The sequence below is a fragment of the Mustela erminea genome, chromosome 6 (assembly GCF_009829155.1).
Source record: "Mustela erminea isolate mMusErm1 chromosome 6, mMusErm1.Pri, whole genome shotgun sequence".
Classification (NCBI taxonomy): Eukaryota; Metazoa; Chordata; class Mammalia; order Carnivora; family Mustelidae; genus Mustela; species Mustela erminea.
Window position 1 is genome coordinate 47,553,368 of NC_045619.1, and position 18,028 is coordinate 47,571,395.

At 37.5% G+C, this 18,028-nt stretch overlaps 1 protein-coding gene and 1 pseudogene across 5 annotated transcripts in view; one reads left to right on the forward strand and one right to left on the reverse strand.

Annotated features, from left to right (window-relative positions):
- FRS2 (fibroblast growth factor receptor substrate 2) overlaps positions 1–18,028 on the reverse strand; it is a 117,202-nt gene that overhangs the window by 82,532 nt on the left and 16,642 nt on the right. The window lies entirely within an intron of this gene.
- Positions 11,323–11,878, forward strand: LOC116593168 (annotated as a pseudogene).

An 18,028-nucleotide genomic window follows, 5' to 3' on the forward strand; every position in this document is an offset into this window, starting at 1 on the left:
CGACGAAGTCATCGAGAAACAAGATGGTGATTGACAGAAAGCAGAAATGGCTGCAAGGGGCTGCAGTGGAAGGAGACATGGGAGTTAGAGTTTGATAGTACATTTTCAGATTGGGCTGATATAAAAATTCTGAAGACTGACGGACAGTGGTGATTGCTACACAACAATGTGAATGTACTTAACACCACTGAATTGTACACTTAAAATGGTTACAATGGAAAATTTTAGGTTATGTATATTTTATCATATTACCACAATATTACCACAATAAAAAAGAGAAGTAAGTGGATTCATGCTGGAGAAATTCAGAGAACGGAAGCATGATGAAGACAAAACGCAGCATGGGGTGAGAAACGAGATGATAGACTGAAACCTCATTTAAGTGGTGCCCTCCCAAACACCAATCTTCTCAGCCCTGATGAAAGAAAGTCTAAAGATGCATCTCTGGGGAGGATGGAGCAGAGACCCCAATCTCAGGAACACAAGCCACAACTGAAAGCAAGATGAAATCCCTGACTGAAAAACAGGAAGAATTATGTGAAAGTCTGCACTCCACACGGGATACAGAAGGCAGTCTCCAAGAAGAAGATGGGACTGACAGATTGCCTGATATATCCAGCGATACTGAAAGCATCTTAGATTTGTCAGAGAATTGCGAATGGATTAGTAACAGGCACAAAGTACATAAAATTCCAAGCTCAGATAATTATTTGAAAAAACAATTAAGTTGGACAATAAAGGAAATGCAATCCCAGTGAATCTGTGACTCAGCTGTGAAAATTATTTGCATAGTCATAATAATTTAAATATTAAATAAAGAATTTACCCCCAAAATCCGATATCCTATAAAAGGAACATGACAGAAAAGGAAGTTTATGTAAATGTTTGCAGGCAGTAGATTAATTACGATGACTAATCCTCATTTTTCTTAGAAGGAAATCAAAATGAACTACTAGTAAAATGAACTACTGTCTAAAATGAAAAGCCAACACAAAGCAAAACTAACTTAGAAAAACAAAGGCAAGTATCAGAACAAACAGCTGAAAGAACTAAAACTAACTGCTTCTAAAGACTGGGAATCAGAGGTAAAAAGAGAGGAAAACTGCTGTTTCTATAAGCTTTGAAATATTATTCTTCAATAAAACTATATATACACAAGTATTTTTAAATAAAACTTTAAAGAGGTAAAGCTGATTTTGTCATGTTAAAAAGATGTAAAATTGTCTCAGTTGTATATACATCATTTTTTCAAACTATTATGTTGATTTCTGTCAATTCTACTGAGTTTTCAGTAGTATTGAGGCCCAGTGTACTAAATACCTTTCTTATAACACAATTCACAAACTGATACAGTATGTAATTCACTGGAGAAATACTTTGGGCATGTAGCAATTCTAAAGCCTAACTGTTTAAAACTACTCCATGAACACAGTGTTTTATTTATTCCTTCCCCCCTAAGGATATATATTTAGATATATTTATACAAAAGCTTATTATTATTTGTAACTCTTGGGTCAAATCCAAATTTTGACATTTTCAATGGCTAGCATTTGTAAGCACCAGGGATGGTAGTGTTTAATTTACCTTTAAGTCTGAATGTCAAACAATACAAATGGGCAAACTGAAAGGCTACCTCATGGAAAAATATACAAAGTACTAAATATGCAAAAGAAAACAGGAAACAATCTTATCTGCAAGAACTGTAGCAACTTGCAACTTTTTAAAAGTCACATTCTTGTGGGTACAAATTCACCAACTAAATATAATCTAATTAACATATTTCTTCTACACAGTCAGAACCAAGAACCTCATTCCAGAAAAAGAAAACACTTCAAAGCACAAGATTAAAACCATGAGCAACTACATCAGAATCTATTAATTTTTTTAAATTAATGAAGTTCTTTTCATATAAAGTTAAAAAACCATGAATCTTGGTTTCCCCTTCTAGTAGTACTAATAATAACCAGTGCTGATTTACAACATATAACTGCTCAATTTCATGTATGGACTACATAACAGATTTCCAAATATAAACAACTTCTACAAAGGCTTAAGAGCCTTAAAATCATATACAGTAATCCCCCTCCTCTTGGCCATGATTTCCTATACCCTTGGCCAACCGCAGTCCAGAATAAGCAGATGATTCTCCTTCTGACATAATATCAGAAGATCAATGTAGCCTAATGCTACGTCACAATGCCTAAGTCATTCACTTTACTTCATCTTACCATGTGGTCACTCTGTCATCTCACATCATCACAAGAAGGGTGAGTACAGTACAATAAGATATTTTGAGAGAAACCACATTCACATAACTTTTATTACAATGTATTATTGTAGCTGTTCTATTTTATTAGGTATTGTTAATGTCTCACTGTGCCTATTTTACAAATTAAACTTTACCGCAGGTATGTATGTATAGGAAAAAAACACAGTGCATAATAGGGTTTGGTACTATCTGCGGTGTCAGGCATCCCTGGACATATCCCCTGCAGATGAGCGGGTACTAGTGCATGTTATATTATTTACACTGAACACCCATACACTGAAACAAGAAACAGTGACAGATACAGCAACCAAGGAAAACTTAAGTATTTATCAATGAGTGTCCACATGTTAGGAAACAGGAAAGGGAGAGATGCATATGAGACAAGACTCCTGCATTCAAGGAGTCTGAAATTTAGCAATGCAGAAAAGGTACGAAGTGTGTGGGGTGGGACTTGCCAAGACTAAGACATGAAAACAATTCATGAACAATATAAAAGAAACTGCTGAGTATTAAACTATGAAATAAAAATGATACTTATAAATTTAAAGAAGAGAAAAATAATGGTTGCCTTGAAAATGGAATGAGGCCTTGAACTGGGCTCCAAGTAGAAAAGCATTTGAAGAAACCTGAAGAGAAAGATCAATGGCTCTCTTTCTAGATTTTGCTGTATACTTAAACTTTTTCATAATGAAATACTGAAAGCAAATGTATGCAAAATTTTTAAAAAGTAATCTGAGAGAGAACTGATCCAGAAAAAGGAAAATAAATGAAGCAGCAAACAGAGGGGAAAATTACATACGAAGAAAAAATAAACCGTAACCAACAACCATACTATCTTGTGTATCAGTAAATGTTCATACTATTTTGAATAGCCTCATTCTATTATTTGAAGAAGAATAGGAGTGTTATAATCACACTTCCATAAAGACACTAACAAAGTTTTGTTTAGCAACAAAAGTATGCAAGGATAGCTGAGATTTCCAGACTCCCAGTCCTATAATCTATCTATTATACTGCATACAACTTTACATGTTAAGTATTTTACACTGGATTGACTTCATTATCAAACTCAATCTCCTCTAACAACCAAGAACATTAGAATGTTACAGTCACTGTAAAAAAGAAACAACACCCATTTTTGAGTAAGTATGATTTAATACATGCTAGCCAAATAGGTCTCACTTAAGACCATCAAACTTTCATGACCAGAACCATGGTCTTTCCAATAAATTGAGACATGCTACCATTCCAGTGTGTCCTCTAGACAACAGGCCATTCTAATGGTCAGAGAAAGGGAGGATGATGCTAGGCAGCAAATTTCAGAGCTGGTCATGGTTTCAAGAATTCACATACAGAATTTTTCCAGTGTTTTTTTCTAAGTTATTTTGGTTGTAAACTGACAACATAAAAAGGGATTAAAAATCCCTGGAGTACATGGTTGGCTCAGTCATAGAGCACGCAACTCTTGATTTTGGGGTCATGAGTTCCAGCCCCACAATGGGTATAGAGATTACTAAAAAAATAATAATAAACTTTAAAAAGAGAAAGAAAAATGCTTAATATACCTAAATGAAAACATTCATGAAATGCACAAGTTATTATGCCATATGGTTATCAGTCACAAACATTAAAAGCTTTCTCAGAAATTATATTACTTGTTATACCTAAGTTTTTCCCTTCTTTAAGTTAATAAGGTCTTATTAGCTTTTGCACATATACAAATGGTATCCATTCTTACTAGTGTATTCCAAACTAGATTAATATTCATCACCGGGGCACCTGGGTGGCTCAGTCAGTTGATCATCCCAACTCTTGGTTTTGGCTCAGGTCATGACCTCAGCATTGTGAGATCAAGCCTCACATGGGACTCTGCACTGAGCTGAGAGTCTGCTTGTCCCTCTCCCTCCTTTTCTGTTCCTCCCCCTGCTTGTGGTGGTGTGCTCACGCACGCGCTCTCTCTCTCTCTCTCTGCATCAAATAAATAAATAAAGTCTTTAAAAATATATATCCATCACAAAATGAAAAACACTCATTGGTCTAGCAGGCAGTCCCTTATATTCTCTCTCACTTCCTTCTGTTTCCACATGGGCAAAAGCAGAAGACTCCTATGCTTCCCCATTACATTCCCACCTAAAACAGCCCTGAGCAATAGCCAGGTGCTTCCTCCTCCTCCTACAGAAAGCCACCACCGAATTAATTGATCCCATTTACTTAGTATACAAAGGGTGTAATTAAGTTTCTTTCCAATATTTTTTTAAAGATTTTATTTATTTATTTGACAGGGATAGAGACAGACCAAGCAAGATAGGGAACACAAGAAGGGTAGTGGGAGAGGGAGAGGCAGGCTTCCAGCTGAGCACAGAGCCCAATGCAGGGCTCAATCCTAGGACCCTGGGATCATGACCTGAGCTGAAGGCAGTCGCTTAACCAACTGAGACACCCAGGTGCCCTCTTTCCAATATTTTTATGTGTGTTTATGTGTAATTGGGAGGAGCAGGGAAATGAAGTCTTGAATAGAGGCACAAAATAACCAAGGACAACCTTCAGCCCTCTAAAGCAGCTGTGGCACAATGAAAAAAGCAATTGTATCTGGAGTGGAAGACCAGAGCCTTAATCCCAGATCTGCCACTTTACTACTACTTAGTTGAGTGACCACCTTTGAGCATTTCTACTTGCCATGCTTAGCCTCCAATGGCACATCTTGGAAACTACCTTAACTTAGCAGAGTCTTTGATGATGATGATGATGATATGCAGATGCAGAAAAAGGAGACAAAATGGAAGCAGCAGCAGAGGTAAAAGAAACAGAAATACAGAAATAGAAATAGAGAAGTGGAGCTGACGGCGGGAGCAGTAAGCCTTAGGAATTGGTAAAGAATCGAAGGCTGCTACATGAACGAACTGGAGAATCCTATGATTCTAGTAAATGACTAAAAAAAACACATGAATGGTCCTATACTCTGTAATTTAAAATCTTATTTAACCAACATTTATATAGTGTTTATTATGTGTATCATTATTCTAAGCACTTTACAATTTCTTTTGTCTTCATAATAGCCTTATGACATAGGTATCCCCATTTTACAGAAGAACAAACTGAAGTAGAGATAATAAACTACTTACCCAAGTCACCGAGCTAAGTGGTGGAGACAGGATTCAAATTCAGGGAATATGACCCTAAAACCCATGCTCTTGTGGCAGCCATATAGCTCTGGATGGATTATTTCTACTTACCTTTGGATATATTGTGTGATTTTAGTACACATCTTCCTGACCACATCTATTTTAGATTAACATTTAACATTTTAGGGGCGCCCAGGTGGCGCAGTCAGTTAAGCATGTGATTTCATTTGGGCTTTGGTTGTGATCTCAGGGTCATGAGATCAGCCCATGACAGCAAGAAGTTGGCTTAAGACATTCTTTCCTTCTCAGGTGCCTGGGGGGCTCAGTCCGTAAGCATCTGCCTTTGGCTCAGGTCATGATCCCAGGGTCTTGGGATCAAGCCCCACTTCAGGCTCCCCATCCCAACATCCTGGGATAGAACTCTGCACCCAGCTCCCCACTGTGTGGGAAGCCTGCTTCTCCCTCTCCCACTTCCCCTGCTGTGTTCCCTCTCTCGCTGTGTCTGTCTCTGTCATATAAGTAAATAAAATCTTTATAAAAAAAAAACTTTCTCTCCTTCTCCGCCCTACACACACCCCTCATTCACGCACATGCTCTCTCTCTCTCTCTAATAAATAAATCTTATTTTTAAAGGGGAAGCTAATGAAGATTTTGTTTTGTTTTTTACGATTTTACTTACTTGTCAGAGAGAGAGAGAGCACAAGCAGAGGGAGGCGATGAGGGAGAAGGAGAAGCAGACTCCCTGCTAAGCCAGGAGCTGGAAATAGGACAGGATAGCAAGACACCATAGCAGGACACTGGGATCATGACCTGAGTCTAAGGCAGGTGCTTAACAGATTGAGCCATCCAGGCCTCCCAATAAATAAATTGTAAAAAAAAAAAAAAAATTTTAACATTTCATTTTCTGTATCCTATCAACAAGGAAATAACTGTAGTAGGTATCAAGAACAAACCAGAAACTGAGATAAGTGTTTTATCTATCATCATATTCACAAACTCAGTAATGAATAGTAACAATACTAAAGTACTACATTAGCCTTTCAGGAATTTATTCGTTTTAACTTTTTGAAAATATATCAGTTCATGTGCCATGCACACACACAACATACAGAATATGGACTATTGTGTATTAAATTATAGTCTCTTTCAATGATCATGTATTAAACTAGTTAAATACTTGACCAACAAAATATTCCCTAATGGACACAGACACCACTTCACTGTAGTTACATTTCACTGATAACTATAAAAAACTCTATGTAATTATATCATACAATTTTTAATTGCTGCCACCACAAAGTTTTATCTAACAGCTGAGCAGCCATTAATATTTATTAAACAATCTCACTAAATACATTTGTTATTAATAGTAGTATATCGTATTCAAATAATTTCCCCTAAAGAATACATATTGGTACTTCCCAAATTTATCAGCATATTATATTTGTAGTACCATTTTGAAACACTGGATAAACTATAAAGAGGACTAAAAGTTAATTTTAATTTTATGGAGGATTTGGGATCAAACTGAATGTTACACAACCCAATTAAAACAACAAAATCAAATATATTCTTTGGAATATAGAACCAAAAACCAGACTTTGAAAAGTCTTATTAACATTAAGACAATAAACTAAATTTTGAAACAATTCCCAGAAGTGTTAATGCTACATGTGATTCTTCTCCATAAGGAGAAATTTATGCAAAATAAGCATGTCTTAAAGCCAACTCAAACAGTGTTAGGGTGAAAATAAAAGACATCTGAAGACAACTTTACTGAACACTAGGAGAAAATTTTAGGTTAAAGTAGTATAAAAACATTAACTGAAGAATATGTGAAGAGAAAAATTAATTAAACAGAAGGGGGGGGTTCTAATTAGCCAAAGATGAAAACAACAGAACACAAACAAACAAGGAATTCATATGCAGGGACATTTTCTGGAATTGGCATTGAAAATTAATGGTACAGAGTAATCATCAGAAAACATGAGGTCCCATCTAAAACATAAAGAGCGTATATCACATTTTCCCATGCATACTCAATGAAGACTTTCCCTCCATTACAAATAGACAAAAGGTTTTTGTTGGTACAATTTACTATGCCTATTCTCAGCCCTAGGATATTTTTGTACCCAATCTCAAATTGGAAATGGGATGCTATCTGTCCTCAAAATGTCGAGTTACTGGCAGAAACATAGCTCCATGTCTAATAAAACTTTTATGCTCCACTACAAGTCTTTTAAGTGGTATTCTTGTTTACTTGTAACTAAGACCACCTGTGTATTTTAAAACATAAATCAAAACTTATGGGACATACTGTTCACTGATTCAATAGATCTGAATTTTTCCCTAATATTAGAATACAATCTTAGTTAGCACTTACTAAACCCTACTGCTAAACAAATTAATTTATAATACATGTATCCTTCATTTTATGGAATTAGTTTTCCAAGATTAGTACACAGTGAATCCTACTTTCCCACCACTAAAAAGCAGAGAAATGTTTCCAAAGAAATACACTCCCAACACATAAGCCAGAATCTGTCTACTGCAAAGGAAGGTTGACATTTCCTTTGTTTCCATTTCCTCATTGGTAATATCAGGTACCATATGACATGCAGTACTCCTTAGGAATGGAAAGTGGAAACATGTTAAGAATTAGAAGACTTCTACAACCAGATGCACAATTGTGACTAACTTAGGAAGCACGGAATTAAAGCTGGTTGTCCATTTACTCACATCAGACTCCATGATTCTATTTTGATGATGAAGAAAAAGTGTGTGTTTTTAAAGTTACATAAGAATTTTTCTACCTGAAAAAATATATTTTGTAATGGGATGCAATTGCTAACATAGTAGACAAGTTATTTTCCTCTATAAACTATACTTTGTTTCGTTCGTTTTCCTAAATAAACTCTCATTTCCATCTCCCAGATCTATGCTTTAAATTCCCGTAAAAGCTCTGTCTTTAAAAATCTATAAAGGGGCACCTGGGTGGCTCAGTAGGTTAAGTATCCAACCCTTGATTTCGGCTCAGGTCATGATCTCACGGTCTCAGCCGGGCTCCATGTTCAGCGTGGAGTGTGCTTGAGATCCTCTCTCTTTCCCTCTTCCTCTGTCCCACTCCCCCCACCCAATGCTCACATTCTCTCTCTCTCTCAAATAAATAAAATCTTTAAAAGTCTGTAAAAATATTTAACTAATACCAATTTTCCTTTTTGGGGGGCAAAAAACCCTTGGTGATCTCATTTCCATGAAACAGCTCAACTCTGAGCCTGAGCCCCAGGGGTGAAGTAGGCCTTCAGAACCTATCCTTTTCCTCTGCTTTCTCCCGAGCCACTATTTCCCATCTCATTCCTAGCACTGAAAAGCAAAATGCAGAGACACATACTGCTCCACCACTCTGGCTACTTCCTACTAACAGCTTCTGACTCAAACTCCTCTTAGGAGCCCGAGAGAAACCCATTCCTATCACTGTAGAACCTCGTGATACCTAATAAATGTACTGAGTATAGCTCTTGATGGTCCTCTTCACACACAGCAGTGGCAACTGCAGTGCTTACTGACAGCCACACAACAGTAACCATCTGCAATATGCAGAACTGTAAGATCCAAGATCTCTACTTCCGAGGGTACATACCCTGCACTACCCATGGGGCTGTGAAGATAACAGATTTCACTCCCATGATAAAGCTGACTTTTAAAAAGCTGACTTTAAGAAAAAGTGATTATCCAGGGGGACCCAAGCTAACCACATAAACCCTTTAAATCTAGGTCTAAGTAAGACAGAGAAGCCAGGGAAACTGGTGGGTGAGCAACAATCTCCCCAGCCGACTTTGTAGATGGAAAGAGCCATGTGGCAAACAATACAGGCAGTATCTACCAGCTGAGCGTGGCTCCTATTTAAGCAGCAAGGAAATGGGAGCTCAGTCCCACAACTGCAAAGAAGTGAGTCCTGCTAACAATTTGAGCTTTGCAAGTAAGCTTTGGAAGATCCTCTACACAAGAACTCAGCCCATATGACAACTCGATTTCAGCTTTGCAATACCCTGAGTAGACAACCCAACCACACCACACCCAGACTTCTGACATACAGAACCCTGCGCTAGTTAATAAATGGGTGTTGTTTTAAGCCACTGAGTTTGTGGCAATTTGTTACACAGCGACAGAAATGAATACAGGGACTCCTTGGAGGGTAAGGGTATAGGCTGCTACTGCGGCAGGTTTCCATTTACCAATAGCAACACCACAACAGGAAGGCCTGATACAGAGCATACAGTTGACCGAAAACTAAAGAAGGGTCACCATAATGAAGAACATGCTTGGAAACTACAAACTGCCCTGCTTTCACTTCCTTCATATTTATCATTACCAGACCAAACACATTGATTTGTTTGCTGCTTCTTTCATTCACTGGAATGCATTAGAACAGGGACATGTCTCTCATTCTCTGCAGCACACCAAGCACCTTAAAAAATGCCTGACACGTAGGCAGGCAATACGTATTTCCTGAATGAGCTGTCTATAACCCAAATTCAAACCATGTTATATATGAAGTTTTTTAGACTAAGAAACTGAGATAACTACATTATCAATTGAATATGCTGCACCCAGCAAAGTCCATCGTAATAAATAATTTTCCTTTAATACAAAACAGAGGGCACCTGGGTGGCTCAGTGGGTTAAAGCTTCTACCTTCGGCTCTGGTCGTGATCTCAGGGTCCTGGGATAGAGCCCTGGATCTGGCTCTCTGCTTGGCGGGGAGCCTGCTTCCCCCTTTCTCTCTGCCTACTTGATCCCTGTCTGTCAAATAAATAAATGATGTCTTTAAAAAAATCCAAAAAAAGATGCATGTCTCTCCATATAGTTGTTTCACAGATGCTCTTACAGATGCCTGAACACATGCAATCCATTAAAGAATATTTGCAGCCTGGTAAACATATCAATAATAACAGAATGGCATTTTGGTACACAATATGATCATGAAATCCCAACATAAAACTACTGAAGAATTTATTTTCAGTTGATGGGGCCAGTTCAAGTCCCTGCCTCTTTCCACACAACCACCCCATCTCTGCAGAGCCAGAGTTGAAGAATCCTAATATCCCTGAAGAAACACAGAACCAGAAAAATCTCCAGGTGAGCAGTAGAGCATATTTCTACATGGTGGATCACATTTCCATCTCGCTTCTTTGTTGTAACAAATCCCATGTTGCTCAAAATGGGTTTAAAATAAGTTTAAAGGCCCTAATACGATATAAAAGAAATATCGTAATAATCATACTTCCACTAGAAACAGATTTCAGACTTGAGCACTTTCCAGAGCATGTAATGGCAAAAGAGATACCCAATTCTCTTTTAACACATTTCTTTTCTGCCAGAATCAATTACTTCTACAGCACTTCCCAACTTAAACAAGGTACATTCCTAAAAATGATTTTTTAGTTGGTTGCTTGGGAGTCATGAACGTCTTTCTGCCCCAAAGAATCATTGTTCTAAATGATGGTTAGATGATGCAGTACTATACTTCAGGATGGTTATAGGGTTTGGGGCCCCAACAACTGCCGCTATGTATTTTGTCTACTTACACTTCATCTCATTCTTTAAAATGGGGCAAGGGACTAAGGCTGAATCATCATATGTATCAATTTGATAAATTTTCTCAAGTACTCCAGTTCCTAAATAAAACATTTTTACATTTAAAAAGGTTAATCTCAAATCAGGACCACCTAAATTCAGCTTGGAAAAAGGTGTGGAAAGCACACATTCCTGAAAACAAATTTTATAATGCAGAGAAAAACAAAGCACTATTATGGGTAATTCACAGAATGATTTTAGCATTATAAACTCAAAGAACTTCCAAAATTTATTCAGAGTTCAAGGACAAATTTTCATTTTAAAGACAACAAAGAGCTCAGGTTCCCGGGCTGCAGTGGGAGGCACGCCAGTTAGTTCCCGTGCACCGGTCGGGGCCGTTTTTCCGCCAGCATGCGGCTGCTCGTGGTGAACACCAACGTCCCTTGCTCCTCCGTGCCGGACGGACTCCTTTCCGAGCTCGCTCACTCAGCAGCTGGCGCAGGCAACCGGCAAGCCGGCCCAGTGCATCGCGGTGCACGTGGTCCCAGACCAGCTCAGGGCCTTCGGCGGCTCCAGTGAGCCAGCCGTGCGCGCTCTGCAGTTTGCACAGCATCGGAGGCCCGGCAGATCGGAGGCCCGAGAACCGCTTCTACACAAGTTGCTGTGCGGCCTCCTGTCCGATCGCCTGCCGACGGATCGCCTGCGAGTCAGCCCGGATAGGATCTACATCAACTACTGCGACTTGAACGCCGCCAACGTGGGCTGGAACGGCTCCACCTTCACCTGAGGGCCACACCTGCCCAACCCGCCTGCACCAGGCCCTGCCATCCACAATATTGTGCCCACTTCACCCCCCACTCCCACAGCGACCCCCACTTCCAAGTCCGGCCAAATAAACGGTTTGGAGGCTGGGGAAAAAAAAAAAAAAAAAGACAACAAAAATAAAAGTAAAGTGTTAATACACTAACTTCACCAACCCACCAAAAGTTAAAGGAACTTCACACCTGTGACCAGTGTTGGTTCATACCCTGGAGTATGACAGAGAGACAAAAACTGCATAATAATTATTCCTCAAAATTATTCCCTATCCCTATGAAGATGTACAATCAAATTTCCTAAAAATAGGATCCAAAAGGGGGCAGGGGAATTCTATTCCTCTTTAGGGAAACTGTAATTGTGTGCATGCAAATGTGCATACATAGGTAAGTGTATTATGTATTTGTCTATAATATATGGCAGCCTAATTTATGCTTATGCCTGGATCTACAAATTAATCATGACTATTGAAGTAACTAGCCCTGCTAAAATCTGTCATAAGCTTAACATGACTGAAATAATGTTCTAACAGTTACTTATTTCAAAGCCATGAATCTATTTCCTCATAAATGTCTTGTTCTTTCTCCACATTTTTATTCACTATTTATATATATACCCCAGATAAAACTTGCTAACGCACCAAGGAAGTATTTTATCAATCTCTATATGTTTGCCAGTGGCAACTGGCTGAATCCAAATACATCAGAATTACCAGAATGCAGAAACTTCTTAGTGTGCATTAAATGGACATAACCATATCCTGATAATGCAAGTTATCAAAAACCTTTCCTTGATTTTTCAACAGCATCACACATACCTTTTTGAAACACCCTAAGACTTCTAGGACATCATCGCTCTCTCCTGGTTCTCATTGTGTGACCACTCACTGCCTGTTTCCACAGCAGATTCCTCGTCCTCTACCACAGCTCAGCATCTCCCAAAGCATGGGATATATACCACAGTAGGTGACACATACATAATAATGAATCGTTTCATGAGAAAGTTATTAGCTTGTCAAGCCCTTGAGCCTTCTAATTACAAAGTCTTACTGGTTTTTTTGTTTCATTTGGTTTTTTTAATTGAGTAACTTAAACGCAGAGGATTTATCTAGCTAAAATTTAATACTATTCTATTTGGTGTCATCACTTTCATTTCTCCATTGCCAACTGCTTAAAGCAAGTTATATTTGTTTGCCATTTTTAGTACCAATATAATATTTCCCTTTAAAATAAACGTATTTAAGTAAAAAAAGTCACTTAAAGAATAATAAGGAAATAATTGCATTTTGGAGTGGTCCTTGAAACAGTGATACATCAGAAACACTCTTCTGACCAGAACTGTGGCTATTTCTAAACTCAATTCTTCCTCCACATTTTCTCACTGTGATCACCCCAAATACTCAGCGAAGCTTCATATTTCAATTTCAGATATTGTGCCAGAACATCTGATGCAATACCTTCAAATAAAACCCATTCTCTTCTGGATCACTCTATCACTACCAACACCACTTCCAACTTCACCATCAGAAGCTAGCCAAATTCCCCTTTCCCACTATTCACACAATCTCAAAACCTAGGCATTATCTTCGTCTACTCACTGATTTCCAGCAGTTACCAAATTCACTCATTCCCAAACACGTCTTGGGATCCTGTAGCACATGAATAAAATTATATCATCTTAGAAAACCATTTTCTTTTAAAACTTCATAATCTATGAGAAGAGAATCAAGACTTGTAAACTCTTTCTCCAAAGTTTTGAGGTGAGGGTACACTCAGGAGGACATAAGATTAAACAGAACTAAAAAGAACTGCCTGAGAATATTAAAGTGGTTATATTTCTAAATGATAGAAATAAAAATAGGTGCCATCTTCCCCACATTTTTCTGTATTTTATACATTTACTGTATTTTTATAATCAAGAAAAAATATATTCTACAAAATGTTCCCATCCAGACTCATTTCTCCTTCCCTATTCAAGCATTCTGGTTCAGACTCTCCTTATGTCCTCTTGCCTAGCCTCTAAACTGACCTTTATGAAGTTTACTGCCCAATATGTTATACATACAGTTATAAGAATAATATTCCTGAAAAGTTATCTTTACTAAATTACTCTTTTATTCAACAACCTTTAATGACTCTCTATTGCCTGTAATAATAAGAGTTTTCTGCTCTACTAACTTTTCAGGTTAACTATTATAATCTAGACCCAATCCTACCAATTAAAGGAGGAAAACAGTATTATGACAAGTCAAATATTAATGCTTTATCAAAAAGTTAAATGTAAGTTACAACTATTTAAGATTCCAAAGCTCTCATGCTGTTAGTAGTTCTGTAGATACTATTTCTCAATATTCCTAAAAATTAGGAATTTCTCAAAATTCCTAGAATTCCTAAAATTCATTATATATTCAATTTTGAGAGACTCCCATGTTAGAGAACTACACCACCAACTTACACTGAGTTTAGCATTGCAAACTACAGTCCAGTTAGTCCAAAGGTATTAACGGGTGTATCCACACAACAAGGATATACTTATACTGAAGCAGAGATATGAGAAAATAATTAATGGAATTTCTAGTAGTATAAAATCAACACTAGTAGGAAAGGGCCAGGCCACCAAGCACAAAGTAAATTAAGCCGAATATATTCAATGTACAGTTTTTCTTCTAGGTCTTTGTTTATTTGAAGCAATTGGTATTTTGCTCTATAATATACCACCTAAAGGTTCTAACTCTGTAATATTTAGAAGGTATTTACTTAGCACTTTTTTATGCCATTTCTCTTTTTATTATTATTATGTTCAATTAGCCAACATATAGTACAACATGGGTTAATGGGCAAAATTTACATAAATACTGAGGCCACAAATGAATACTAATGGCACACACACAAAAGTTAAAATTAAACAGACAATCAGGGAAGGTCCTATTTTTAATTAGTATAATCCTTCAGGGTACCTGCATCTTATCTCTTCCAAAGGTGATGAAACAGTACCTTTAAGAAACAAACATTAAAATGACAAGTGCCATCATTTGTCATTTTAGCAATACTCAGCTAAATTTCCTAATTCTTCTGATGGTGGCATATTTTAACATATTCCAAGGCCACTTTAAGCAATTTTTTAAACCACATTAGATTTTAATGGAAGCTTATCAAATTCCTAACATCCACGATCCATCTTAATTAACTTAAATGGCCTGAGACAGAGTAAGACCAAAAGGGCTGATGCCCAAATGTCTGAGTACTTTGCTGAAAAGGCTGAGCTCCAGCATACCCAAAGTGTGTTAGAAGCAACTTTTTAAATGCACAAATGTAACAATTATTTTTAAACCAACAATTTTAGAAAAATAGCAGTTCCTATCTAAAGCTTATATAAATATAAGACACTGGGTTTGCAAATGTCAGCAGAGTTTCAAGATCCCTTTCTAAAGTAATAGTCTCCTGTTTTGCTTGGTATCTTAATTTGCCTTTAGTTTCAAAACTAAGCTTGCCAACACTATTCCTCTCAAAACCTCAGGAATTCCATTACTAGTTTTAAGCTAAATTAAAGGAAAATAGACGCATTCAACCCATGGCAGAAGTATGCACAAAGTGTTTGTTGATGCTCATAAATAGGCTGAGAAATTCAGACATGTCTGAAGGACAACGGGTGTATAGTCAACTCTGTTTGGCTCCACCATGGAACCAAACAGAAAGAGAATTATTGCTACCACTTCAAGGGGGACCAGCCCAGATACCTTTAAACCAACTAGGATATAACAGAACATTCTCTTTAAGTCAGAGCCTTTGTGTAGGTCTCCTCTTCAAAGAAGAATGGTTAGAGTACCCTTTAAAAAAAATCCGTATGAAGCCAAGATGTCACTGTCCTCTCCCCCAAAACAATGCTTAAAATGCCCTCAACACTGCTCACCCACTTGCCTCCAAAAAAATATAAAAGATTTTTAAAAAGAGAGCTATAAATGCTTTACAGATGGTTCTTTGTCTTATCACTAGAAATCTTTTCTATTCCACTTCCCCATCCTCAGCCTCTAGAAACCTGACATTTACAAACATGTTCACTGTCCATCCCTCTCCACCACCTCCATCAAGCTCTAATTCATCTCAAGTCACCTGAATCCCAGATATCAGGATCTCCTGAATGGGACTGATAAAAAAATGCAAGTTACTGAGCAGGAGAATCCTATCTTTCTCACTTCCCTGCTCCCTCCCTAACCCTGTCCCAGCACAACCAGGTAGCAACAGAAAGAAAGAATAAACCACCTCGGGCTCACTCTACAGCTCTTTCTCACTCTTTTACCTCCAACTCACTCACTGCCCGCCTCCAGGCATTCTGCTCCTCAGGCTTCACCCTATCTAACCCCTAGGCTCCAGCCCCAAGTCCTGGAAATCACAGCTCAGCTTCTTAAGGTAGGGATGGAGCCAGATGAATGAATTTCCACCAGTATTTTAAAGGGTGTTTTGAATACATTGTGATATAACGGGTTACATCATTTTTTATGGTCTGACCGAGTAGGCTAAACACCATTTTTGTAAGACTAATTAGAAAAATAGGCTCCTAATTCCAAATTTTTTTCAACTCCCCATTTCCCCTATACCCAGCACTTAGCCAAAACCCTTTTTAAGCAATTCGTTTACAAGACAGAGGCTACCTATGTAAAAGAATAAAATTCTAATGACTGCTAGTAATTAAAACAATCCATTTTGACAAAGTAAACAAGCAAATGTCAGTAGCTTGTGCAATGTGAGCAATCCATTTGCAATTACCTTATTAATAAAAATAAAGAAGATAAATCTAGTTATAAACAACACAACCAACTGATGATCATACTTATGCAAACACTGCCTTATAAAACTAATATTCTAACTTTAGAAAATGAATACACCAAGAACAATTTGTCAGTACCTATCAAAAATTTTAATGCATATATATAGCTTTGGCAAAGAAATTATACTTCTACAATTTGAAGTACGATATATTTGCACAGGAGTGAAATATACATAAAATACTACCACACTATTTATAAAAGATAGGAAAGAAGCTTAATGTCCACCAAAAAGGGAATTTATAGTATATTCAACACAACGGATTGGACACAGCTAATAAAAAGAGTAGGTATAGTTGTAAATGTAGAAAATTCACTACAAACAGCAACTATCTCAAGGGAGGGGAGGACCTACAAGACAGGGAGGTAGGAAGGAGACATGCTTTTCACAATAAACCCTTATGTACCTTTAAATTTTGGACCATGTACACATACTGCCCTTTTGGTTAAAAATGAATAAGTTAACGGGCACCTGGATGGCTCAGCTGGTTAACTGTTCGACTTCTGATTTCACCTCAGGTCACAATCTCGGGGCCCTGAGATGATGCCTTGTGATGGGCTCCCACTCAGCGGGAAAAGTACTTGAGAACCTTTCTCTCTCTCCCTCTTCCTCCATCCTTCCCTGCTCGTCCTTCCCTGCTCGTGCGCGCACACGCGCTCTCTCTCTCAAATAAATAAATAAATCTTATTAAATAATGAATAAGTTAAAAATTTGTTAATGAATTTAGACAATTCTCCCTGACCTTCTGATGCATAAATAGTTCTACTTGTTCATCTGCAGGCAATATTAAGTGGAACTGAGAACGTACACTTCTAGAGGTTACCCAACAACCAACGTCCCAGAGTAGAGGGCACATCTTCTCCTTAGTGAGAATGTGTACAACTATGGCAGCTTTGAATCACTCAAAACAAAGTATAAGAGATAAAGAAATACGTGAAGAATTTATCTCACTCACTGCAACTTTGATAACATAAATAAAACTGTATGCACTATAATTCTGTCAACACTCTTAAAAACTGTACTTTACCAAAAGGAAAAAAAAAAAGAAAAAAACTATCTGGTTGAAATTCCTGGTTAGGGTCTAGATCACAAATGGCTACATGCACCAGAAATATTTAGTAAAGAATCTAAGTACCAAAATCACTGAATCCAAAGGCAGTTAAAAAACAGGGAGAAGGGGAAGGACAAAGTCGTGGACAATAAGTTTCCAATGGCAAAATAACAAACTTTTAAGATACCATTTTTCTAAAGGAATTCTTCTCCTTATCTCTTAAATTCCAAGTAACATTGAAGAAAATGGTCCCTCAACTAAAACTCAAGAAATTAAAAGAAACAGTTCAAACTCTAAAGCTAAGTTTTAAATGTTGCTACTTAATATGATTTTTGGTTTTGCTACTACCTGAAAAGAACAAATAACAAAGC